The sequence below is a fragment of the Phacochoerus africanus genome, chromosome 8 (assembly GCF_016906955.1).
Source record: "Phacochoerus africanus isolate WHEZ1 chromosome 8, ROS_Pafr_v1, whole genome shotgun sequence".
NCBI lineage: Eukaryota > Metazoa > Chordata > Mammalia > Artiodactyla > Suidae > Phacochoerus > Phacochoerus africanus.
This window is the reverse complement of record NC_062551.1, coordinates 144,333,717-144,358,996: the sequence shown is the minus strand read 5'-3', so window position 1 is coordinate 144,358,996 and position 25,280 is coordinate 144,333,717. Positions and strand designations below refer to the sequence as shown.

The following is a 25,280-nucleotide window of genomic DNA, read 5'->3' as shown; positions in this document are numbered from 1 at the left end:
TGAATGAGATGGAAAGAGCGTCTAATTATTTCAAGGGTTAACATAAGAAATAACTACAAGGATGGTCTCTTCGAAGAGTCCCCCAGGAAAAACTGCTGACGATACTGAGGAATCTATCCCCTGTGACCCTCACACAAGGTCTTACACGAAAAATGTGTTGGGCCCTAGGGCCAGAAAAAAGCCTGTGTCTCCAGAAAAGTGGTTCCTTTCCTTTCACCACAGAATGAAAACTACATTGTACGCTGTGACGTGGGGGGAGCTGGCAGGAAGGTATCGGCTTCTCAGAGGAACAGAGATTGCGCCTCCATCAGCGCTTGAGCCCTCGGCCCTCCTCTGCAGCACCCAGCACAACTGCATCTTGAGCACGGAACTCCGGATGGCTTCTAGGCCATAGCTCCACCCGCTGACTACATCTGGCACGTTTCAGCAGGGGTCACATCTAGCACGTTTTGAAAGCACAGATGGAATGACAACATGTTTAAAACATAAATAGTTTAATGATCTTCCCACTCCTTCATGGAAATGTCAATTTGGAGTACCGTGAGAATAAAAACCACGGACTTCAAATCCTCAGGCGGAACAGAATTACTTATTCTGGCAGAATCTGCACAAAGGCTGGCTTGGGAGAACGTCTTCCTCCTACCATTATCTCCATCAGCCCCTCCAATTAAATCAATTAAACTCCAACTAATTAAAAGGACAAGAGAAGAGTTCCCATCGTGGCTCAGTGGAAAAAAATCTGACCAGTATCCATGAGGATGCAGGTTCGATCCCTGGCCCCACTCAGTGGGTTAAGGATGTGACGTTGCCAGTGAGCTGTGGAGTAGGTTGCAGACACGGCTGAGATTCTGAGTGGCTGTGGCTGTGGTGTAGGCCGGCAGCTGTAGCTCCGATTCAACCCCTAGCCTGGGAACTTCAGTAATTCAACCCTAGCCTGGGAACTTCAGTGTGTCTCACCTGTGGCCCTAATAAATAAATAAAAGAATGGTGGCAGACATTTATTGGGCATCTTGTTTACTCGGCATCAGACCCGTTTCTGAGTATTTTATATATTTTATGTTATTTACATTTCACGATAACCCCTGGGAGAGGGTGCAGTATCATCTCCATCTTCAGGGAGAGGACACTGAGGCACTGAAAGGTCAAGTGACTTCTTCAAGGTCACTAAGCAGCAAGTGGTTGAGCTAGGATTACTCTCTGCCAGGCAGGTTCCTCCTCTCTGCCACTGCAAGAACCATCTTTTCAATATGGATAATAAACACCGTCTCATTTTATAAAATATAAATTTTAAAACATTTTGAGAAAACATTACAAAAACACGCAAGCGAAGTAAAAAAAGAAAAAAAAATTATACTCGCTTAGCAAACACACTTCCAGATTTGTCCCCTCGCACCCCTTGCAGCCTGCCAGCCCTGAGCCTTTCCTGTTTAGAAATTCTGGAGAAGGCCAACCCTTTAATTCTGTCACTTTTCCAACATTTACTCTCAGCTTCCCCAGCATTGTTTTCTGGAGAAATAACCAAAATGCCTGCATTCAATGCAACCAGCAACCAAAAGCATATTAACAATCAGCAAAACTGTTCCTACCTATTACAATCCATTTTTAACAAGGACAAATCACAAAAAAATAAAAAAATTAAAAAATGTGCTCAGAACTGATAATTCCAGTCTTCGCAGCTGTTAAAGAGTCAGTTTAGAAACAGATTTGTATGAGTAATGGCTGGGCTCTTTATAAACATGGTACCTGCCAGGAGGCAGTTCCACTTTCTCTTCTTGGACTTTCTGTTCTTCCCTAGATGCTGACTCCACTAAGCCTCAGGTTTTACAATGCTTTTATGTTTTATATGCTTCTCAGGACAGTCTTCTGTGGACGATAAAAGAAAAGTCTCTTAAAGAAAATTAACACTTACAGAGTCAAGGGGGTGTGTGTTTTTAGTACCAGAGGGCAGCACGGTGCAGCCTAACGGATTCCGCAGGCTTGGATTCCGGCTCTGCTGCTCAGGAGCTGTGCAGCCTTGGACACGTTATTGAACTGCTCTGAGCTGCAGTTTCCTCTTCCACAAATGAACTAATTATAATTCCCAGGGCAGGCGCACAGAAATGTTACTTCCCTCTCCTTCTCATCATCAAAGTTGTAAAATGAGAAGTTAGTTTCAAAACCAAAAGTGGCGCTCTTGAGATTTCATTTTTCCTTTTAATATGATGTGCCATCAAAGTCCCCAAGGGACTCCCATTTTCAGATGCTTCTGGAAAGTATTACTATATAGAAGGCTTTTCGTGCTCAAGGGGAAATGGAGAAATCTATGTGGCGTGGACATTCAATCCAACCCCCCAAAACCCCAAAAAACCTCAAACAAAAAAAACCCGTCTCTTTAAAAATAATTTTTAAAATTTTTATCCAGAAAAACAAATCCGAAAATCACTTCCATGAATGCAAATGTTAAGGTCACCTTTCCTCACCATTTTTCCTCTACTAAAACCCAGATAAAAATAAAATCTTCAGTAGTTCCTGTTGTGGTACCACGGAAACGAATCCGACGAGTATCCAGGAGGATGTGGGTTTAATTCCTGGCCTCGCTCGGTGGGTTAAGGATCTGGCATTGCTGTGAGCTGTGGTGTAGCTTGCAGATGCGGCTTGGATCTGGCATGGCTGTGGCTGTGGGGGAGGCTGGCAGCTGTGGCTCCGATTCAACCCCTAGCCTGGGAACTTTCATGTGATGCGGGTGCAGCCCTAAAAAGCAAAAGTAATTAATTAATTAATTAAAGTAAAATCAAATGTGCTACTGGACATAAAACAAAATAAATGGTGACCATTAAAGCCATTTGGAATCAAAAGTCAAGAGCCTTCCTATGCGCCTCAAAACCCATCATCTGTTCCTAGGCTCCATACACTAAATCTAGCCACGAGTAACACGTGTTGAACATGACTCACATGCAGCATGAACTGGCCTGTAAGATGCAGCTTTCTCAAGAGACCTGCCCATGAGGTGGTGTGATGTGTCACAGAGGAGGCCTTGGCCAAGAGCCCTTTTCTACCCAGAATTGCTGGGCTCTTCCACCATGGGCGACAGGGTCCACAGGGGAACTGCTGGCACGCTGCTTGGTGGCGAGCGTAGCTGCCTTCCACGTGGAAAAGGTGATTTAACAAACAGATACATCGGTCTTTGTTGAGAAGGGGGAAGAGCTGGGTGAGACCGCTCCAGGGTAGAGGCTGGGCATGTTTCAAGGAAGGGGCTCTATGAGCTGACAAGGAGTGAGGATTTGTGCTCCCAGACCCCGTAATGAGATGAAGAAAATGAGTCAGAATCCATCAGATGCCTTGGCGGCCACGTCCTGACTTCCCCTCCTAGTCAAGCATCTTCACTGCAGAGACCCAGTGTTCACTTGGGCCCCGATGGTGCTCTGGCCCCCCTTGACTGAGCTCTGGATCACCTAGGACTTTTTACAGGAGGGGCCATCCTCAGGCCCCCCGCAGAGGGTGTGGGTGCAGCCAGGCCTTCCTGATTGTCCCAATCATGCCCCAGCTGATCCTGATATGCAGGGAGGTTTGCAAACCATGACTGTGGTCTCTTCTGCCTTTGAGGCTACACGAGCCACAGGATCCTAGTCCCTTTGAGAATTCTTTCCTTTTTTTTTTTTTTTCCCTAATGAAAGATGAAAAAAAAAAAAAAAGATAAGGCATGAAGTCATAAATTTTACACTATTGTCAAGAATGTTCGAGGTCAGAGTCCTTGGTGTGATTCACCAGGCTGCCCTGCCTCCATAATAAAGATTACAACCCAATCCAAGTGATTGGAGCACAGAAAGCATTCCTCAGCAGAGTGTCCAGGTGTCCCTTTCAAAGAAGGTGGAAGGGAGATGCATCAAGATGTTTCTAGAGGAGAAATTCCTGTTGTGGCTCAGGGGTATCCAACCCAACTAGTATCCATGAGGATGCAGGTTTGATCCCTGGCCTTGCTCAGTGGGTTAAGGATCTGGCATTGCCGTGAGCTGTGGTGTAGATCACAGATGCGGCTCAGATCTGGTGGTGCTGTGGCTGTGGTATAAGCCAGTGGATACAGCTCCAATTGGACCCCTAGCCTGGGAACCTCCATGTGGCTGCGGGTGTGGCCCTAAAAAGACAAAAAAAGAAAAAAGAAAAAAAGACTTTTCTGGAGGGGAAAAAGGTCTAAGAAAGCATCACTGCCTTTGGATAGCTGTCCAATTTTCCCCTCTCCTACCTGTTGACTTCACCGGGCTCCTCCTCCTTGACTCAGCCCTGTAGTCTGGCTATAAATCACTCACCTTTAGACAAGTCCCTCCCTCCCTCCCTCGACTTTTTGGCAGCCTCCCACCTCCCAAAGGCCAGCTCTGTCCCCACCTCCATCCAGGTTTCAGGTGGACACTTGCTAAGGGTGTGACCCATAAAGACCAGTGCAGCAGTGGGGAGTGCGACGAGCAGGGAGACAGGGTGTGTCTGGAGGTCTCTTCAAGCCTGGTTCCTGCCCACGCAGCCATCCTGATGCGGGTGGGGCTGGGTGGTAAGAGCTTCTGAGCCTGGCCCGCACCCAGAAAGACACCCTCCTCCCCCCAGCCCCAGCTCGCAGGGTAGACTTGACAAGGCAGCACAAAACGGGAAAACAAGCGAGGTGGGATTCTAATCTCGCTTCTGCCCTTGGCTAGCTCTGTGATGTGGAGCAAGTAACAGAAACTTTCTAGAAAGAGCCTCGGTTTCCCCATCTGCCAAGTGGCAACGAAAGAATTTTAGCCCATTCCCGCTGCTATAAAGAAAATACCACACACTGGGGTGGCTTAAACAACAAACATCTATTTCTTACAGGTCTGGAGGCTAGAAGCCCAAGGTCAAGGTTCCAGGAGATTCAGTGTCTGGTGAGAGCTGCTTCCAGGTTCACAGACAGCTGTCCTCTCACTGTCTCCCCACACGGTGGAAGGGGTGAGGCACCTCTGAGGCTCCTTTTGTAAGCGCAATAATCCTACACATGAGAACTCCACCCTCATGACCTAATTCCCACTCAGGGGCCGCATCTCCTAATATCATCATTCTGTGGGGTAGAGGTGGGGGGGGGGGTTAGGATTTCAACCTATGAATTTTGCAAGCACATCGACATTTTAAAGTTGAAGTTATCAAATTTAAATTTTAATACAATAGAGATTCTCTAAATATTTACTGAGTCTTCTATGAGTTGAACACTGTCTGTCACTGCCAATAGGAAGATGAAGAAATGTCACTGGCTTCAAGAGGTACATTCATGCTAGAGGGGAGACAGAGATTGGCAGGTAAAATTACACAATTCAATGTAGTAATTAGTAGGCTGCTTGAAGAGCCTGCCACTCAAGCCAGACAAGGGCAAATGTAAGTATGTCCAGATACAGGGGTCAAGGAGAGGGAAAAAGGTCACAGCAAGAGTGATAACATCTAACATTTATGGAGCTGTATATGTCAGGCACATTTCTAAGCACATTCTGTATGTAATAATTTCAGGTGAGCCTCAAACAGCCTTGTAAGGTATTGGTACTGTTATCCCCATTTTACAGATGAGGAATTGGAAGTTCAGAGAATGCTATGGTTTGAATGTGTCTCCTCAAAATTCAAGTTGAAATCCTAAACCTGATGTGATATATTTGGAGATGGGGCCTTGGAAGTGATTCCGTATTGAGGGTAAAGCCTTCATAAATGGAAGTAGTGCCCTTATAAAAGAGACCCCCATATAAGTGGTATAATATTCTTTTGGTCCATCCATGTTGCTATAAATGGCAATGGTTCGTTCATTTTCACGGCCAAGTAATATTCCATTGTGTGCATATGAGTGTGTGAGTGTGTGTATATCACATCTTCTAAGCCAATCATCACAATATTGTAAATCAACTATACTTCAATAGAAAAATTCTGGGAGTTCATGTCGTGGCACAGTGGGAATGAATCTGACTAGGAACAATGAGGTTGAGGGATCGATCTCTGGCCTTCCTCAGTGGGTTAAGAAGCTGGCGTTGCCGTGGCTGTGGTCTAGGCCAGCAGCTGTACCTCTGATTCAACCCCTAGCCTGGAAACCTTCATAGGCCACCAGTGCGGCCCTAAAAAGACAAAAAAAAAAAAAAAGAAAAAGAAAAAGAAATTCAATGAATACAAAAGACCACACACGGTGAGAAAAGAAGACTGCTGTTCATGAGCTGTGAGAGTGGGCTCTCAACAGACACTGAGTGTGCAGGTGCCTGGATCTTGGACTTCTAGCCTCCAGAACTATGAGAAATACATTCTGTCATTTACAGCCACTCAGTCTATGGTATTTGGTGATGGTAGCCTGAATGGCCTAAGGCGGAGAGAAGAGTCACTCAAAGTCACATGACTAGTGACTAGTGAGTGGTAGAGCTGTGCTTCAGGGCTGGGTTTGACCTTAGGACCTGGATCTTCATTTTATGATGACACTGCCTCCACTGTACCTTGACACCAATTCCGACCTCTCCTAGCCCTTGTGTGGCTGAGGCAAAGTCAGACACATCCCTGCTTTTTTGCACACACTGCTCTCTAACCCTCCCATCCTACTGTCATTGTTTCTGTATCTGTTTGCATACATCCCACCTCGCCAATTAGCTTGGTGATCTTTAAGGGTGGGAGCAGAATGCACCCAGTGCCTCGTAGAAGATGGCATTTAATACTTGTTTCCTTTCTTTCTCTCTTTCTCTTTCTTTCTTTCTTTCCTTTTCTTTTTCTTTCTTCCTCTCTCTTCCTTCCTTCCTTTTGTCTTTTTAGGGCCACACCCGTGGCATATGGAGGTTCTCAGGCTAGGGGTCTAGTCGAAGCTGTAGCCACCGGCCTACATCACAACCACAGCAACACCAGATCTGGAGCCACAGCTCACGGCAACACCGGATCATTAACCCACTGAGTAAGGCCAGGGATCAAACCTGCGTCCTCATGGATGCTAGTCAGATTCGTTTCCACTGAGCCATGAGGTGAACTCCATACATGTTTTCTTAATGGGTGAAAGAATGAAATTATGCTAGATTTCAAAACACAGGCAAGAATTCACCAGGTAGCTAGAAGGACACTTCCTCAAAGTAGAGGCAGTATCTTACTCATAGCCCCAGAACCTAGCACTTATTATAGGTGCTGAATAAATGTGTAATAAATGCTAGGCAGAGGAAATGGTGTGAAAAAATCCAGAGAGATTTAAGGCTTCGCAGTTGAGTATGGCAACCTGGCCAGTATGAATCAACTAGAGGGGTGTGTGTGTAGGTGTGTGGGAACACAGAAGTGCTTTTCAAACTATCCTTAGTGAAAGATCCAGCTTTTTGTTTTCATTTACATTTCATCATGGTCCAATAGTTTCATAAGATGCAATAAAAAGAACTACTAGAAAAATGAAATATAAAATGCAAGCCCAGGGAGTGCCCATCGTGGCACAGTGGAAAGGAATCCGACTAGGAACCACAAGGTTGCAGGTTTGATCCCCGGCCTCACTCAGTGGGTTAAGGATCTGGAGTTGCCATGAGCTGTGGTGTAGGTGGCAGACATGGCTCAGATCCTGTGTTGCTGTGGCTGTGGTGTAGGCTGGCAGCTGTAGCTCTGATTGGACCCCTAGCCTGGGAATCTGCATATGCCTCAGATGAGGCCCTTAAAAGCAAAAAATAAAAATAAAAAACATAAAATAAAATGCAAGCCCAATTTTTCACTAGCTCCAAAAGATTTAAAAGTGCTATCAGTTTGCTATGAAAAGGTTTAAATATGTCCTCTCCACATGGGTACTTACATACTGTCAGATCTGGCTGCAGAGCAAGGACTGAATGGCACTGGGAAGGTAGGGGATGACAGGGAGCAGCAGGGAACACGCGCTCCAGTCGTGTTATCCCAGTCGTGTTATCTAGGTTGTGGGTTAATGTTCACGGAGGGCTTTCTGCGTGCCAGGCCCTGTTCTTAGTGCTCCACATATAGGAACTCATTTAAATTCCATAACCTGGAGTTCCCTTTGTAGCTCAGTGGCTCATGAATCCGACTAGGAACCATGAGGCTGCGGGTCCAATCCCTGGCCTTGCTCAATGGGCTAAGGATCCGGCGTTGCTGTGAGCTGTGGTGTAGGTCGCAGAGGCGGCTCGGATCTGGCGTTGCTGTGGTGTAGGCCGGTGGCTACAGCTCCAATTAGACGCCTAGCCTGGGAACCTCCATATGCTGCAAGTGCAGCCCTAGAAAAGACAAAAAGACAAAATAAATAAATAAATTCCATAACCTATCTGTGAGGCTGGTACTCTGATGATACCCATTTTAGAGATGAAAACATTGAGGCACAGAGCCACTAAATAACTCTTTCAAGATTCCAGGGCTTGTAAGAAGCAGAAGCAGCCTTGAACCTGAACAGTGTGAACCCTTAACTACTAGATGGTGATGTCTTTTGCGAGCTGCTAGAGAGGAAGTGACATTCAGATCTACACTTTAGAAAAACCACCCTGGTGGCAGCATGGGGGTCAGTTAGGAAGCCACGGCGGGAGGTAGATAGAGGACAGGGAATGTGTGGGCTGGTTGGGATGTGAACGTGACAGGCTTTGGTCGGGACCAAGGGGGTCTGAGCTGGGGGGAGGTGGAGGGAGGGGTTCCGGATGACTCAGGGGTCCAGAGCTTGGCACCCTGGGTGAGTGCAGATGTCCACTGAGGAGAGAAGGCAGGAAGAAAAGCATGTTTTGAAGGCAAAATGATGAGACTGGTTTTCAACAAGGGCTACCTGAATTTGAAGAGCCTAAAATAATCTGTGGTTGTGTCCTGGAAAATTTCTAGAGACAGCGACTGGAGTTTATAGGATTCAGGTAGCTACCGTGTTTACTCCTGTTCTGCTAAACCAGCACCCTCCTCTTCTCCTTTCCCTTTTGCCCCAGTTGCACTTAAAATAGTTTGAAAAGCAGAAATTCCCCGCTGCTAACTTTCTTCCCTTCGAAAGTCACACACAGTATATAAAAGTGCTCTGGTCACCAATTCCAGTTTGCGGCGGAGGCCTGCACACCACCAAGCAATTCTTGACATCAGCTGAGTGTTCTACAATGCAACTCAATTCTGACATTATCTACCCAGAGATAACATCAGATTCCACAGGTTAAGGGCTCAGAGCGGCCCACAGAACTTAGAGAAACACTGCACTTACTAGATCACAGATCACTGGTTTATTATGAAAGGCTGTAACTCAGGGTCTGCCTGATGGGACAGATGCTGAGGGGGAGGCGGGGGAAGGGCTCAGAGCCTCCACGCCTTCTTGGAGGAGGGCCACTTTCCCCATCTCTCCACGTGGTCACCAACCAGAAGGCTTCCTAACCATGTGGCCTTTTGAGTTTTATGAAGGTTTGATTACATAGGAATGATTGATTAGATCATTGGCCATGGGTGACCCATGATTCAACCTTCAGCCCCTCGCACCCCTCCCTGGAGGTCTGAGGGGTGGGGCTAAAGGTTCCGCCCTTTTAATAACATGGTTGGTTCTCCAGGCAAACAGCCTCCATCCTTAGGTGTGGTCCCAAAGTCACCCCAATAGCAGAACAAAAGACACCTGCATCACAAAAGAGGTTCAGGAGTTCTGTGTCAGGAACTGTACATAGATCATATACATATTTCTCATTATAAATCACCACCGTTCACAGCTGTACCCTCAGAGTAGGTAACCGATTAATACCTCTTGAATCCAAAAAAGAAAAAAATCATTGTTGTGCTTCCTAAAAATTGAAAACAGGATGAAGAGACAAGACCTTTATCTTCGATGAGCGACACAATTCATTAGCAAAAACACATCTGGGGACCAGAGAGCCACGTCGCAGGGCCACGTCTCCTCCCCTGTGTTCCTTCCCCTTCCAGGAGGCCATCCCCTCCACCCCACACACCTGGGGGGACATCAGGACAGGTAATGCGGCACCAGGAAGAGCACTGACTGCCCAGTCAGACAGACCTGGATTCAGAGCCAGAGGCTACCACCACTTACTACCGAGCTCACAAGCAGTCCTCAACCTCCAGCTGCTTCCCCACCTGTAAGGGGAGCCGGTATTATCTGGCTCAGAAGGCTTCTGCCAGGCCTGAGGAAGTTTGCAAAGGCCCTAGCACTTGTCAGCGCAGAGCTATCACCCAAGGAGTAACTCGCATCCTTCCTGTTACCAAATGAACTGCCGGCAACTGTACTCTCTCAGTTAGTTTGTCAGAGGTGTTTAACTGTGAGAATAACTTCAAGTGAAATGAAAGGTGACAGGTATTATGGGAGCACTAGGATCATAACATTAATTATAATAATAATGGTTAATGCTTGGGCACTTAGCAGTGACATCCTGAATGCTTTATACTACATCATAGCTCTTCAGTTTTTAAGCCGAAGATGGTATGTAATCAATGCGGAGTAACATATTCTGTACACACGTTAACATCCCTGACCCTGGGATGACTCCCTGTGGCAGTCGCAACGGCCCCCCAAAGACGTCCCACCCTAATCCCTGAAACCTGGGAATGTGTGATGTCGCACAGCAAAATGCAGATGTAATTAAGGGCCAGCAGCTTGGATGGTCCACGTGGGCCCAACTGAATCAAAGGAGCCCTTAAAAGCGCAGGACTTTCTCTGGCGGGAGGCAGAGAGAGGGGGAAGAAGGGAGCCTCAAAGAGATTTCAGGCACCAGAAGGACTTGTCACGCTGCTGCGGGCTCTGAGTGGGAAGGTCCAAGCACGAGGACCAAAGAGTGGTCTCTAAGAGCAGAGGGTGGCCTCCAGCCTATAGCTGTAAGGAGGCAGGAGCCTCAGTCCTGCAACGGCAAGGAACTGGATTCTACCAACAACCTAAATGCCCCTGCAAATGCATTCTTCCCAGAGCCTCCCAGCAAGATTTCAGGCATGTAAAACCCAGAGCAGAGAAACCAGCCAAGCCCGTGATGACTTCTGACCTCAGAACTGTGAGATGATCCGGATGGCTGTTTTCAGGGCCGAAATTTGGGGTAATCTGTCATGGCAGCTATAGAAAACTGGTAATACAATTAGGGTTGATGTGGGTTATGGCTGAATTGGCAGCCATTTCTTTTTTCCTTCTGAGTGGCTGGTGGAACAACGGCATTTCTCATAACTGATGGCTTCTTCGGTTTGCTGAAATACAGTGTTGTTATCTTCATTTTACGAATGGGAAAATGGAGGCTCTTCAGGGTCAGGTGCCTTGCCCAGGTGAGTCAGACTGTGAGCCTGAGTCTACACATCATGCACACTGTCAGGGAGGGCCCAGGGCTGCATCATCCTGCCCAAAGGCCAAGGAATGGCGCCCCAGGCCTGAGTCTTCCATGGGATCCCCAACACGGCTGATCACGGAGACCCAGCCAGGTACAGAAGGTACCTACCTTCAGCAGCATTCATTCATCCACTATGGATGGAGCACCCCAAGGTGCCAGGTACCCTCATAGATCCTGGGCTAGATCAACAGACCAAGTGCCTGTCCTTATGGAGCTGACAGTGTAGTGTTGGCATCAATACCATAGCGACAGGAGACTTAAAGGAAAACAAAGCATCCAGAGAGCAGAAAACCCACCTCTAGGAGCTGAAAAGAGAGCCCTAGGCCTGTATCAGCTCCTTCCTAGAGCTTTACGGGCCTCTGCAAAATGTGCAAACTCTGAGAAGGAGACTTTGTTGTGGTGGTGAGGTTTTCTTGCTTTGGTTTTTTTTGTTTTTGTTTTTTTTCTTCTTTTTTTTTTAATGAAGATGAAGGTTAACCTTATACAGGACTGCCCCATATGAATTCCTAAAAGCAAAAAAATTAAAAAATAGGAGTTCCCATTGTGGAGCAGCAGAAACAAACTCCACTAGTATCCATGATGATGAGGTTGGATCCCTGGCCTCACTCAGTGGGTTAAGGATTCGGCATTGCTGTGAGCTGCAGTGTAGGTTGCAGACTCAGCTCGGCTCCCACGTTTCTGTGGTGCTGTGGCTGTGGTACAGGCCGGCAGCTGTAGCTTCGACTTGACCCCTAGCCTGGGAACCTCCATATGCCTTCAGGACCAAAAACAGAGAAAAAACAAAACAAAACAAAACAAAAACAGAGCTCCCATCGTGGCTTAGTGATTAGCAAGCTCAACTGGTATCCATGAGGAAGAAAGTTCAATCCCTGGCGTTGATCAGTGGGTTAGGGATCCAGCATTGCCATGAGCTGTGGTGTAGGTCGAAGACGTGGCTCGGATCCTGCGTTGCTGTGGCTGTGGTGTAGGCCGGCAGCTACAGCTCCGACTCTCCCCCTCTAGCCTGGGAACCTCCATATGCCGAGGGTGCAACCCTAAAAAAAAAAAAGCAATAAAATAAAATAAAATTTAAAAAAAAAAGAAAAGAGAAAAATTGACTACACATGGTCATCTTTTCACTTTCACAAAAGTTCTCTCTCTTTTGATGGATGTCATTTTTCAAAAGATGAAAATTAATGAAATTAATTTCATATTAAAAGAGCATACTAAGAGGTGACTGAAAGAGCATCTCTAAGAGAAAGTTGATTCTGCGTAACTCCAACCCCATTCTCTTCTTCAAATCTTGAACTCTGCCCGGTCCCCTTACATTATACTTCAACTTCCCTCCTTTCTTTCACTCTGGAAATAAGAGCAGACAGCTCTCTGATGGTGAAATCAAAAGGTGAACAGTAGCTCTGTTCCACAGGTACACAAACTAATGTACAACCTTTCAGGAGATGCATGTGAAGGGAAAAAAAATCTAGATTTCTTAGAAGATTTTGCAAGAAATGCCATTGGGATGTATATAGTCTGGATCTCGTTTGTTTTTGTTTGAGAGGGAGAAATTCTAAACTAGAAGATCGTCTTCATAAAGGCTTTGGAGAAGCCCCAATTTAATAATAGCATTAGCTGAAGACTATGTATCAATCAGACATTAGCAACTGGCATAAAACCCTACTGTCCACTTCTCTCGACTTTGCACTGATAACTTGGCAGCCCACTGTACCCTTAGGCCCAAAAGAGCTATCACATTCTTAAATCTGTATTTAAGAGATTTGGACAGTGATGTAGGCAAAAGGCTTGCTGCAGGAGGAAAGGTCAATAAATGCCCACAGGAGAAGATAAATAAATGGCCCCAAACCTCTAACTCACTCATAATTCGAAAAATTTAACCCACCCTAAACACCATTTCTCGTCACAGAGATGAGCAAGAAAGAGAGAAAGAAAGAGAGAAAAGGAGAGAGCTGACATGCTTGGTGTTGGTGGGGCTGTGGGGAAACAGGCCACCTAGTATCCTGCTGGGCAAAGAGTGAAATGAGTCAACCTTTCCGGGGGGTGGGGGTGGAGGTGGGGTGATGGCAGGGCTCTGTGATTCAGCAGTCCTGCTCCTGGGAATCAATTCGCTAGGTTCACCTGCACAAAAGCAAAATGACACCTTTATTTGTGGCAGCACCGTTTGTAATAGCGGAAGACGGGCATCAATTCTAAGGTCCAGCCATAGGGGACTGGCTGGATAAACCAGGGTACATCCACACAATGGAAAACGGGGGTGCTGATAGAGATCCCCAAGACAGACGGCTAGTTTTAAAATGCCAGACACAGAAGAGTATATGTAATAGCACCACCTTTTGTGAAAGAAGGGGGAAGAATTTAAAAATATATAAATATATTATATATATATATATATATCTTCATTTGCTTGTATTTACAAGTTGCAACTTGTAAAGAGTAGGGACAAGGCTTGGATGGAATGGGAGGAAGATTTTTCAGTGTTTACCTTTTTATACGGTTGTAAGGTTTGGGGGGTACCATATAAATACATCATCAATTTTTTTTTAAAAAATGAAAACATTGTATAAGCTGCTTATCACAAGACAGTGAAGAATAGGACAAGCCCAGCTTGGAAGACACAAAGCTGAGAAGGTGCCTGGGGCCCAGGAATCCTGGGTTCAGGCAGGTGAATGATCGCTTTGACATCAGGAAAGCGGAGAAACCGGGGTCCAGAGTTCAGGAGGTGCACAGGAAGAGGGCAGTCTCTGCCCTGTTTGATATCACCTGCTGGATGTGGGTGTCCCTGAGTCCCCTGGCATTTATGACACAGGAGCAAGTCTGAGATGTGGAGGTGAATGGAAGGCAAAGGCAGAAGAGGCAAGGATTCCCTCCTAGGCCACATGCCAGGAGCCTTTCTTTATTTGCTTTCTGAATTTGGAGACAGTTAGGGCTGAAGCATGCTGTTCATCAAATATTTATATCAAAAAAGAGGGCAAAGCATGTGCCGGAATATTCTGCTTCATTCATAGAGATGTTCCTGAAAAGTTGAGACTTGGAATTCTGTAAAATCCAGTCATACTATAAATGCAACAGGTAAGTTTGCTCTCTCAAGAAATTCTGTAGGGAATCCTTGTTAAAATCCTTGTTTTTGGTCTTTTTAGGGCTATCCCCGTGACATATGGAGGTTCCCAGGTTAGGGGATGAATTGGGAGCAGTAGCTGCCGTCCTACACCACAGCAACATGAGATCCGAGCCATGTCCTCGACCTACACCACAGCTCACGGCAACGCCAGATACTTCAACCCACTGAGCAAGGCCAAGGATCAAACCTGCTTCCTCATGGATGCTAGTTGGGTTCGTTTCTGCTGAGCCACAATGGGAACTTCCCAAGATTTGTACGCGGCTATTTCTGTTTTGGTAATCTGAGTTGCCTGCAGAAGGTTGCATTTAACCTGACTGAATGTGAAAGGCGTTCATGTTTCTGCACCCATGCGCATTTTTCACAAGGTGCAGCGTCGCCATGAAACAGCTGAAGGCCAGGGTCCTGAGTGCAAACCAATGCCTCTATCCTTAGAACCAGCACCTTAGCCATTTCACCCACTAAACATGTCTGATGCTACCTGCTGTGTGCAATACTCTCAGGAGAGGAGCCAAGAGGAAGTCAAGCCTGAGAGTCTGCTCTCTAGAGGATCAACTAGAAAGAGAAAGTGGGCAAGCTGCACCAGCTGGGATTGTGAGGGATGCAGACAAACCCCCTTAGTTGTTGGTAGCTTTACCGACAAGGCTCCCTATTTCTTTTTTTCTTCTTGGCAGCACCCACAACATGTGGAAGTTCCCGGGCCAGGGCTTGAACCAGAGCCACAGCAGTGACAATGCCAGATCCTTAACCCACTGTGCCACCAGGGAACTCCAAGGCTCCCCATTTCTTACCCTAAGCTAGAAAAGTCTTTCTACGCAAGCAGCAGCCACTCATAGGTAAATTCCAAATGCTCCTGTAGCCACTGTCCTTTGCATCCTATAACCAGGGGGGAGGGCCCACAGCTGGTCAATAAACACCAGGGGTTCCTTTTGTCCATTCCCAGGAGACACCACGTCAGGGACCCTGAAGGTATCAGGAGCATGTTTGTTGGTGTTCAACTTGGAATAAACCATGTCAACAACACCTCAAGTCCTGGGCTTTACCTGCCCCTGAGGGAATGCTGAACCAGACAGAGAAGAAGAAGCCTGGCACAGGGAACACACAACACCGAATGTGCATTTCCCAGTAGATACTATCCATTTTACCTTTTTGAGTAAAAAAGAACCCTGGCTCAGAGTTCCCGTTGTGCAGCGGAAATGAATCTTACTTGCATCCATGAGGACGTAGGTTCGATCCCTGGCCTCCCTCTCCACTCAGTGGGTGGGGGATCTGGTGTTGCCGTGAGCTGTGGTGTAGGTCACAGACGAGGCTCAGATCTCACGTTGCTGTGGCTGTGGTGTAGGCCAGCAGCTGCAGCTCCACTTCAACCCCTACCCTGGGAACTTCCATATGCCACACACGCAGTCCTAAAAAGCCAAAAAGCCAGAGCCAAAAGAAGAACTCTGGCTCATCCATTTTGCTGGCACGCACTGCACAGAAGGTGGTTTCACCCCTTTATTCCATTGGCATTATTAAGAACCTACCATGTGCCAGACTCTGCTGGTTCTTGATATTTTGAGGGTCATTGTGGCTGACGGGGCTAGGAAAGGCTGCCACCGCTAGCCACATGGCTTGGTGAGAGTTACAAAAAGGCCAGCCCTCCAAGTGGACCCAGCCTTGCAGGTTTGACGGAATCAGAAAGAAGTGTCCCTTCTCTTGGCAGAGGCAGTTCTAGCCCAGGCTACATGGTTTTTGGAGCAGATCTGAGCCCCCACTTAATTTCCTTGGCCAGGTACTCTTATGCAGTGAACCACCTATACAAGAGTTCAAGGCAGCCCTATCAAGAAGTCACAACCCAGTTCTTCTGCTTCTTGGCCAGACATCCAAACCTTCCTTGACAACTTGTCTGGGCAGCCAATCATGACCTTACACACCCACGTGAAGCCTTGTGGTCTAATGTGCAGGTCACAGTCTAATAGCTCAAAAGGTTTGGGTGGTTTAGGTACAGGACAGGCACCAACTCTGCCACTTCCAATGCTTTTCCAATTTGCCTGAGAGTCTGGTTGAATAAACCTGGTGTGCTGGTTTCATGTCAATAAAGTCCGAGCAGCTTTTGGATTTTGAGTCCTCTTTCCATTCTGAGATTTATTTGGCTCACGTTGAGAGCTAAACTGTGTTGCACCTCTGCCACAATTTCTCCCGGCAAAGCAGACGAAATCTGAGGTCACTGCAAGCTTGGGGGCTGAAGGTTTAATGTCCTGTGCCCAGGGACATCTTGGCTGGCAGCATTTGCAGCTAAATGAGAGCCTGGTTATTCTACACGGGTAAAGTTAAGATTCTACCCCTGTGGGCTCATGTGGGTTGGAACACAGCCATCAGAGATGAGAGGAATTCTCTATACACTGCACCCAAGTGTGGCAACAACTGTTGGTTCAGAGCCCACCCCAGAGAGCACTTGTGATGACACAAACACAAATTAAACCAGAACCTGTGCCCCTCTCCTGGGTCAGTCAGCCAAGGGGGATCCCAAGTCAGTTATGTGCCACGGATTGCAGGGGGAATGGTAGTCTATTCTGTAAGAAGGCAAACAGAATATAAGGCTTCCTGACCCTCTGGCCCCAAAGTCACCTGCTTACAATCAATGAACATGAAAAACCACCAAAGCTTCTTAGCAACAGATCCACCAAAGACTGATGCAAAATTCTTCTCTGAGCCACTGATTCTCCAGCAAAGTTGAAAGTATCAGGTCTTAACAGTCTCCAACACCCTGATTTTTATTACACAGTAATCCTCCGAAATGCAGACCCATTAAAAGAAGACAAAAACCCTCCTTGTCAGAGGATGGCAACCAGACACTCCCAGCTAAGCACTTTTACGATACCCAATAAAGCCTGACACAATAAACCAGACATTTAAGTGACACCAGAAATGATTTTCAAGAGACTCCGCACTAAATGGAATAATCCATCTAGAAGTAACCTTCGGTCAAGTCACTGCCACCCTCTGCCCTGGGTCTGAGCCCGCTGGCTCACTGCTGGTGCCCTCCATTTCTGAGAGAGCAGTGTGGGTTAGTCCCAGGGCAGGACTTTGCAGCACAGTGCCCCTGTCCTCTCAAGGCCTTTTTTGGGAGTTTGGGGTGGTGGAGACCAACCAACTTCACAGATCCTTCCAGGCCTGCTGGGTCTCTGGCAATTCTGGAAGCTTCAACTGCTATGGCTGAAAAGGGGTGAGCCCAGTGGCAAGGTGCTGATAATTCTCCTCAGGTGGGTCCCCTCGCTCCTAAGAGGAGCCCTCTCCTCTTTCTCTTGGTTTGAGTTAGAGCTTCTAAACGGAACTCCCTCCATCACGTTCCCCACCTCCGGTTTTTAAAAAATTTTATTGAGGTGTCGTTGATTTACTATGGTGTGTTAATCACTGCTGTACAGCAAAGTAACCATCAGTTATACATATTTTCACTTATATTCTTCGCCATGATGGTTTATCACAGGATACAGAATACCGTTCCCTGGGCTATACAGTATGATCGTCTTGTTTATCCATCCTATATATAATAGTTTGCTGATTATATATAGGTTGCCCCCCCCCCCCGAGCTGGTCACACCTCCACTGCAGCTCTCTGTGGAGTGCTTAGGGCCTGGGGTGTGGAGTCAGAACACCTCCGGGTCATACTCCCATCTTGTGGCTGAGGAGCCTCGGCATCCTTGCCAGGGCTACTGCGGGGTGGGCACAAGACCACGTATATAAAGGGCCTAGACTTGGGCCTACAGATGTAGAAGAGCTCCATAAATGGACTTGCACAACTGTAAGTATATATATGTATTTTTTTACCTACTGAGCTTTCCCATGACACTCAGTGCCCTGTGTGTCTTCCTCATGATTGTCTCGGAGGCCTGTGACACACTGCAGGTGCTGTATGCACACGGCTCCTCCGTGCGGGGCTGGGATGTGACTCATCTGGGAAGTGACAGCTTCCATAAAGTCAAGGTTGGTGGGCTGGGTCTGTATGCAAACCCGAATTGCAAACATCTATCTCTTCGGAAAATAAACCTACCATCGTCTAGAGGGGCTCTCTTTTACTGCTATATAATTCTCACGTGTAACTTAAGGACCCTTTAACGACTATGGAAGCTGGTGTTTCTTCTAAGACAAAAACCAAATCCTGCTCTTTGAAGCTAATAAACTGGGTTTTACTGAATAACTGTTAAACAAATGGATTCTTTTGTGTTATATACACATGCTCACTGGAGAAACCAGGGCAGAAGCACCTCAATCCCATGATCCATTTGTCTGTACTTTCTTGTCTATGCATAAATTTGGTTTTATTGATTTATTTTTATTTTTTTGTTTTTTAGGGCCACACCTGCAGCATACGAAATTCTCAGACTAGCGGTTGAATCGGAGCTACAACTGCTGGCCTACGCCACAGCCACAGGGAAGGGGGGATCTGAGCCACGTCTGCAACCTACACCACAGCTCACACCCACGCTGGTTCCCCGACCCACCAAGCGAGGCCAGGGATTAAACCCACATCCTCATGGATTCTAGTTGGATTCGTTTCTGCTGCACCATGAAGGGAACTCCCCATAAACTTGTTTTTAATTAGGCGGAATTGTAATAATGCACTATAACTGGGCATACCACCCTTCCTGTGCTTAACCGATCCTAAAGCGGGCTTCATCGATGATTGATGTTTTTGCCCCAAGTTTCTAGTAAGAAAGGAAAAGGGGATTGAGACCTAGGAGAATTAATTTGTTAAACAAATTAACTTTGCAATCCATTTCATGTTTAAAAGACACAATGACAATGGCCTGATTATATTCTCTGACTTAGAAGCACTACTTGGCAGGACTTTATAGATTACTGCGCTTATTTACATTTGGGGAAAACATACAATTTCAAATAGTTGTTCTCCCGTTACAAAAATAATGCATGCTCATTATATAACTTTTAGAAAAACTCAACAAGTAATAATTTAATGTTAATCTGTATGGACCATAGACTATGTGTCAGGCACTTGCTCTAAATGCTTTAGAGAGATTAACTCCTTTATCCCTCCCAACACTTCACTGTAGCACAGAGGTATTAAGTAACTTGCCCACACTCCATACACCTCGAAGCGTGAGCCCAGAATTCATCACTATGCTGTGATGTTTTAGGAGTGAAAAGAATCAATAATTTATTCAATCAAGTCCTCCGCTGCTTCCGCGTATAATGTCATCGGCAAGAACTGATTCATAATAATACTGTACCCTTTACAGTTATTTAAAAATATTATAAATCACCGTCTCTGTGGAATAATTAGTAAAATGAGAAGTCCTTTGGGGCAGGAGCTACGATTCTAATCAGTCTAATCCTATGCACCTGATGTGCATTAAGAAAACAGCCACTTAAAAGGGTTTGTTTTAAAGATGGAAGCATTTTTTCTATTTCCTCAATGAGTCAATGATCTGACGAGTAGATTCCCTGAATTAACTGGACACCTAGTCCCCCTAAAGCTTACCATTAGTCACCATGCTTTTACAAAATATTTTCGACATGCTGCCAATCATTGCCTAGACACAGCTTATGGCTTATCTGTTGGCACTGGACATCAGTACACGAAAAATAAATGTATATCACTGAGTCACATTTTTTCATAACTTCATTAAAAATCATACTAGATTAAAGACAAACACTACTATTTCTGTTTAATGTCCTACCCAGGGTTAATAAATATGACTATTTCAAATATAAATTGTCTTTAAATTTAAAATATGATTAATGAAATGTTTCTGATGGTCTGGCTCTAAAAATATTATACACCTGTTAACTTTATACCAAAAGCACATTAAAATTGTTAATCCATTAATCAAAATTATTCATACCACTGTGGTAGAAATATGACACACACATGCATACAAGTATTTTATGTAGGTAGATAGATAGATGGATAGAGACAGCACTGACTCTATCTATCTATAAATCCAGGTAACTTGTTTCGAATTTAATTGCCCTAGCATTTCCAGAAGCTCTATCTATTCATCTATCAATCAAATCGGGTTCCTTCTTTACCTGATTTATTTGCTCTATCTAGTGTTTCCAGAAGATTCAAACAGCCGTCTTTTAATTTATCCGAGAGCTGGCTGCCAGAATCAATAGATAAAATATCTAATAATTTCAAACGTTATCTGTGTGTTCGGTGCAAAGCATTTTCCAATGATTGTTTCATATACTTTCACAAAAACCCTCAAGACAGAGACCACTACCGTCCTCATTTTATAATTCAGACTGAAAATGGTTAATTAATATTCCCATCCACATCTGTCCAACACCAAAACTCATACCCCAAATCACCGTTAAGCTGATTCTCTCCCAAATCAGAAAAATTTGACCTCCACAACTTGACTCCCTAAATTAAGCTTAAGCTGATGTAAACAAACAAACAAACAAACAAAACGACCTCCTATACAAATCCAACACAATAAATGATATAATTCTAAACCTGATTTTTTTTTCTCTCAGAGGTTTTCAACATAAAAAAGAGCAAAACTAATCTCCTATTAGCTAGGCATTTCTTCAAGTGTTTTGACTATGCAGCTTTTTGCTGTCACAACTTGACAAGCCACCCATGTCCTTCAACAAGTGACAACATAAGCCCGACACCGCAAACCTCATTGTTAGAGAGCTAGGCTTTCAAATGATGCTGGGAGCTTGCTACACAGAAAAATTTTAGAGTATTAATCCTTTCCGCTTCTTGTGAAACACAGATACACATTTTTAGGTATTTTTACACAAATCTATTGTCCAGATTCAATACCTCTGTGAATTACCTGGGTTAAAAACAGTAAATACACGACTGCATTTTTAAAAATAAGGCCTAAAGGCACAGTCATCAGACTGTTCGACATGTTTTGGACCTAAACCAGGGTTTTATGGTGCCAGTTAGAGAAGGCAAAGGGACTGAAGGCTTGATCCCAAAGTCCTTTTATCACTGAAGTCTCTGTAAAAGGTTTCATTACTTTAAAAAATTATGTGTGTGTGAATCATGTTTGTTTATTGAAAAAAGGGCTTGCTAACACATACACTTTTTTTTTTTTTAAAGAATCAAAACAACTCCTTCCTTGAATGTGACTGTTTTGGCAACAGTTAAACCCAACCCCGTCATTCTAACACTGCCCGCCTTCCTGGTTCTACTAGGTGAGGGCCGCCATCCTGCCATCATTTATAGGCAGAGCTGAGAAGCACCAGCAATGGTGCAGCGTGGTGACGAGCACTTTAAAAACACAGCCAAACTCCGCTTTTAAAGTAGAGAACACGCAGACACAGTCCCTGCTGCTGACAATGTCCAAAAGATTCCTTATAGACAATCTATCTAGACGAAGCTACAACAGCCCCAGGAAATATAAACAGTGTCGGCAAAGACAGCGGGGGCGGGGGGGGGGGGAGAGGAAACAACTGATGGGAAGGAAGCTAATCATGTGAAGTTTGTCCAACTCCACAAGGTCTAATACATTCCAGTCCGTTTCCACTCACAGCAGCCATTAAACGTGCCCTGACACGTGGGCGCAGGGGACCTCCTTTCTCTCAGGTTTTTGACCATTTCCTTCTCTGTGCACTTGTTTGTACACAACCGCGCCCGGGCAGGGGTGATCACAAGACGACAGGCCGCGGCAGTTCCCTCACTCAGATTTCCAGTTACCCAAAGTTTCGCTCCACCGCGGGGATTTAATGAGAATCACGAGTTCCTTTTCGAAAGTTATGAATGATTTAAGTCAAGTTTACAAGACACAAACAGAAGGGGAGGAACCGGTGGGTCGAGAGGCTTCAGGGACAGCATTTTAAAATTAGCTTTAATTGATACACCCTAGTTGAAAAAAAATTTTTTTAAGTCACTCTGTTCCACGCAGTAAGTCCGGGCAATACTTTTTTTAAAAATCACGCAAGCCTCACGTCTGAGTCTTGACCTCCTCCTATCATCCGCAAATGATAGCACTCTCCAGACCGCTCACTGCTCGGGGGTCCCTCGCGGGACGTGTGATCTCTGAGACCCGCTATTTCGCCGTCAGACCCCCAACGCCCAGCGGGTTCCAGGGCTGCGCCTTCGCTGCCGAGTCCCCAGAAAGAGCGGAAGAAAGTAGGGAAGAGGGGCGTGGCGCTGGGTCGCCCCCAGCTGCCGGCCCTTCTCGCAAACCTGGCAGCACCGCAAGCTGGAGCTGGGAACCCCGGAACCTCCCAGCCCCAACCCGGCGCGGGGCGCACGGCCGCGGGCCGGTGAGGAAGCGAGCGAGCCGGGAGACCTTCTCTCCCGCTCCCGCCCTCGTCCCGGGGGCCGGTTCCCAGCCCTGGACCCGCAGGGCTGCGGGCTTCCCGCGCCCTCCGGCCGCTGCCGCCCGTCGAGGGCGAGCGCGCCGTCCGTCTCCGGGTCTCGGCGTCCCTTGCCCTCCCTCCCCCATCCCGGTCTCCGGCGCCCAGTGCCCGGACCAGTCCCCGCCCTCTGGGACACTCTTCCCTCCTTCCTTCCTTCCTCCGTTCCCTCCCTCCATCTCGCTTCCCAGCACTGGGAACTCGGAGGCGGCTCCAGAACTGGCCAGCCGACGCCCCGCGCTGCGCCCTGGTCCCTTCGGGGACCCGACTTGCCACCTGCGCCCGCTGCTCGGTGCTCACTCGCCTGCCAGAGCGCTGCCCCTGCCACCACCGCTGCTGCCGGGGACTCTGTCTCTAAGGGCTCCTGGAGACGGCTCCGACCTCTCCTCCTCCTCCTGCTCCTCCGGGCGGGCGCCGGCTCCGCCTCGCTCGGGGTAGGCGGGGCGGACAGCCCGACGGGCGGGGCGGCGGCGGCGGCCCGGACTCCTTCCTCCCGGCCTAGCCCTCCTCCCTCCTGCCCAGACGCCCGGGCTCTTACTCAGTTCGGCCGCCGAACCCTTGCTTTGCTGCACGTGGGCTGGCAGAGAGGAGAGGTGGGGAGCGTTGAAGTCCCGCAAAGGTCTGGCCGCTTTGGCCACCCCCAGTTTCCCTTCCCCAAATTCCCTAAAGCCCTGGAGTTCAAAGATGCTTCGGTTCCCTCCCACCCCCCATTCACGACCCTGCACAGGGCTGTTCTCACTCCTCTGAAGTTTCCCTCGCGTGTGAACGCCTTGCCAACCCTTATGCCAACCGTCCCTTAGGCCGCGAAAATGTGCTCTGCCAACCCCCTACACAAAAGTTAGGCTCTGCTCCAGGAATTTCTTAAGAAAACAGTCACAGCAAAATTTAAAGGGCCCTGGGGCCACAGAGAGATTTTGCTTCCCAGAAAGTGGAGCTATAACTGCAGATTGTTGAATGTGAAGTACACCCGCCCATCATGAGCTTCCCTTCCATTGCTCCACCATGAGATTTGTGTTTCCGAATGCCCAGTACCTGGCAGAGTTCCGCTTAATGAACGGAATTCGCTTTGGTTTTTTTCTGGATGGATTCAGGGTCCAGTAGTTTGAAAAGCCACGTTCGTTTCCGTAGACTTCAAACTATTAATACAGCCATTCAACAGTCATTGACGTCTGCTATGTGCCAAGCTCTGCAATAAAGGTGATTGGTGGTGGGGGTGGGGATGTCACCCTCAAAAAGTCCAGAAAGAGTCCAGAAAGAGTGAAAAAGATGGATGTGCAGAAATAGTACCACTCAGCAGACTTCTCCCACATTCCTAGGTGTCTGCTTTCTTGTTTGACAGGGTGGAGATAAAAGAGATGCCGAGGCCAAAGTAGGTCACTTAGAACCAGTGTGGGCAGAGTCCACACTTGAAATGGAGTCTTAAAACATTGGTGGAGGATGTCTGTGTGTTGCGTTTCACCAACTGAAGAGAAGTGAGGCCTAGGGAAGCAGGAGCCAAGGGTTTCCAAGAAGACATTATCTTCACTCTTATTCCGTTTTTTCTTTCTTTCTTTCTTCTTTTTTTTTTTGTCTTTTAGGGCTGCACCCAGGGTATATGGAAGTTCCCAGGCGAGGGGTCAAATCAGAGCTACGTTTGCTGGCCTACCCCACAGCCACAGCAACTCAGGATCTAAGCCATATCTGCAACCTACACCACAGCTCACCGCAACACTGGATCCTTAACCCACAGAACGAGGCCAGGGATCGAACCTGGGTCCACATGGATAATGGTCAGATTCCTTACCACTGAGCCACAACAGGAACTCCTTTATTCTGTTTTGTAAGGTGGTAGGAAATGCTTGACTGATCCACAGACACTGACAGTTCCAGGGATCTACTCTAAACACAACAGCCTGATGCCACCTGAAACTAAGACCATCATCCACTGGAGTTTGTATCTTTTGGCCACAGATTACAGAATCAACTCCTAATGCCTACCACTAATTTCCATTTCTGGAGCACTGGATAGTAAATGCTTTCATGTACATAATCTCATCTGGAAACTGAGACACCAAGAACTTAAGGGGCTTATTGAAACTTTTCTAATATAGTACTATTCAATGTGTGATTCACAGAACAATGACTGTCTGGGAACTGCTACCCATCTGTAATGGGATAAGCATAGAAAGTGAAAGTGAGCATGTAAAAACTTTTATAGCAATTTGTGCGATTTTCTGCCTGTTAAATTTGATGACAAAGAATATGGCCTTGTATTTGGTACGTCTCTTTTACTTTTCTCATTATTCATGTTGTATTTATCATGTTGGATAAAAGCATCAGCCTGCAACAGATTGAAAATAAAATCCCACAGATAGTTGGAGATGCACTGATCTAGTTAGGAGCAAGGCAAGAATAATAAGAGCTCACACTTTCATGGCAGATGTTGCTCTAAGTGCTTTACATATATTAATTTTATTAATCATCCTACCAACCCTAGCAGGTAGGCTCAGGGAGGTTAAGCCAGGCAGTTCAAAAGTGGCAGAGCCAGAATTCACTGCAAAGAGTCTGGCCCCAGACTTTGTCCTTTTATCCACAACCCTCAATCCAGTGTTCTTTCTGCTCCACTGTGTGCAAACTTCAGTAATTTC

General features: G+C 46.6%; 1 protein-coding gene across 2 annotated transcripts in view; it reads right to left on the bottom strand.

Moving 5' to 3' along the window:
• The window catches only part of GNG12 (G protein subunit gamma 12), a 136,035-nt gene extending 112,963 nt beyond the window's left edge, over positions 1–23,072 (bottom strand). Inside the window, exon 1 of one of the 2 annotated variants that reach the window (XM_047788694.1) lies at positions 22,930–23,072. The gene's annotated coding sequence lies outside the window, so the exon portion shown is untranslated. The remainder of the gene's footprint in view (positions 1–22,929) is intronic. The other variant, XM_047788695.1, reaches the window with a different exon arrangement.
• Positions 23,073–25,280: the final 2,208 nt, after the last annotated feature.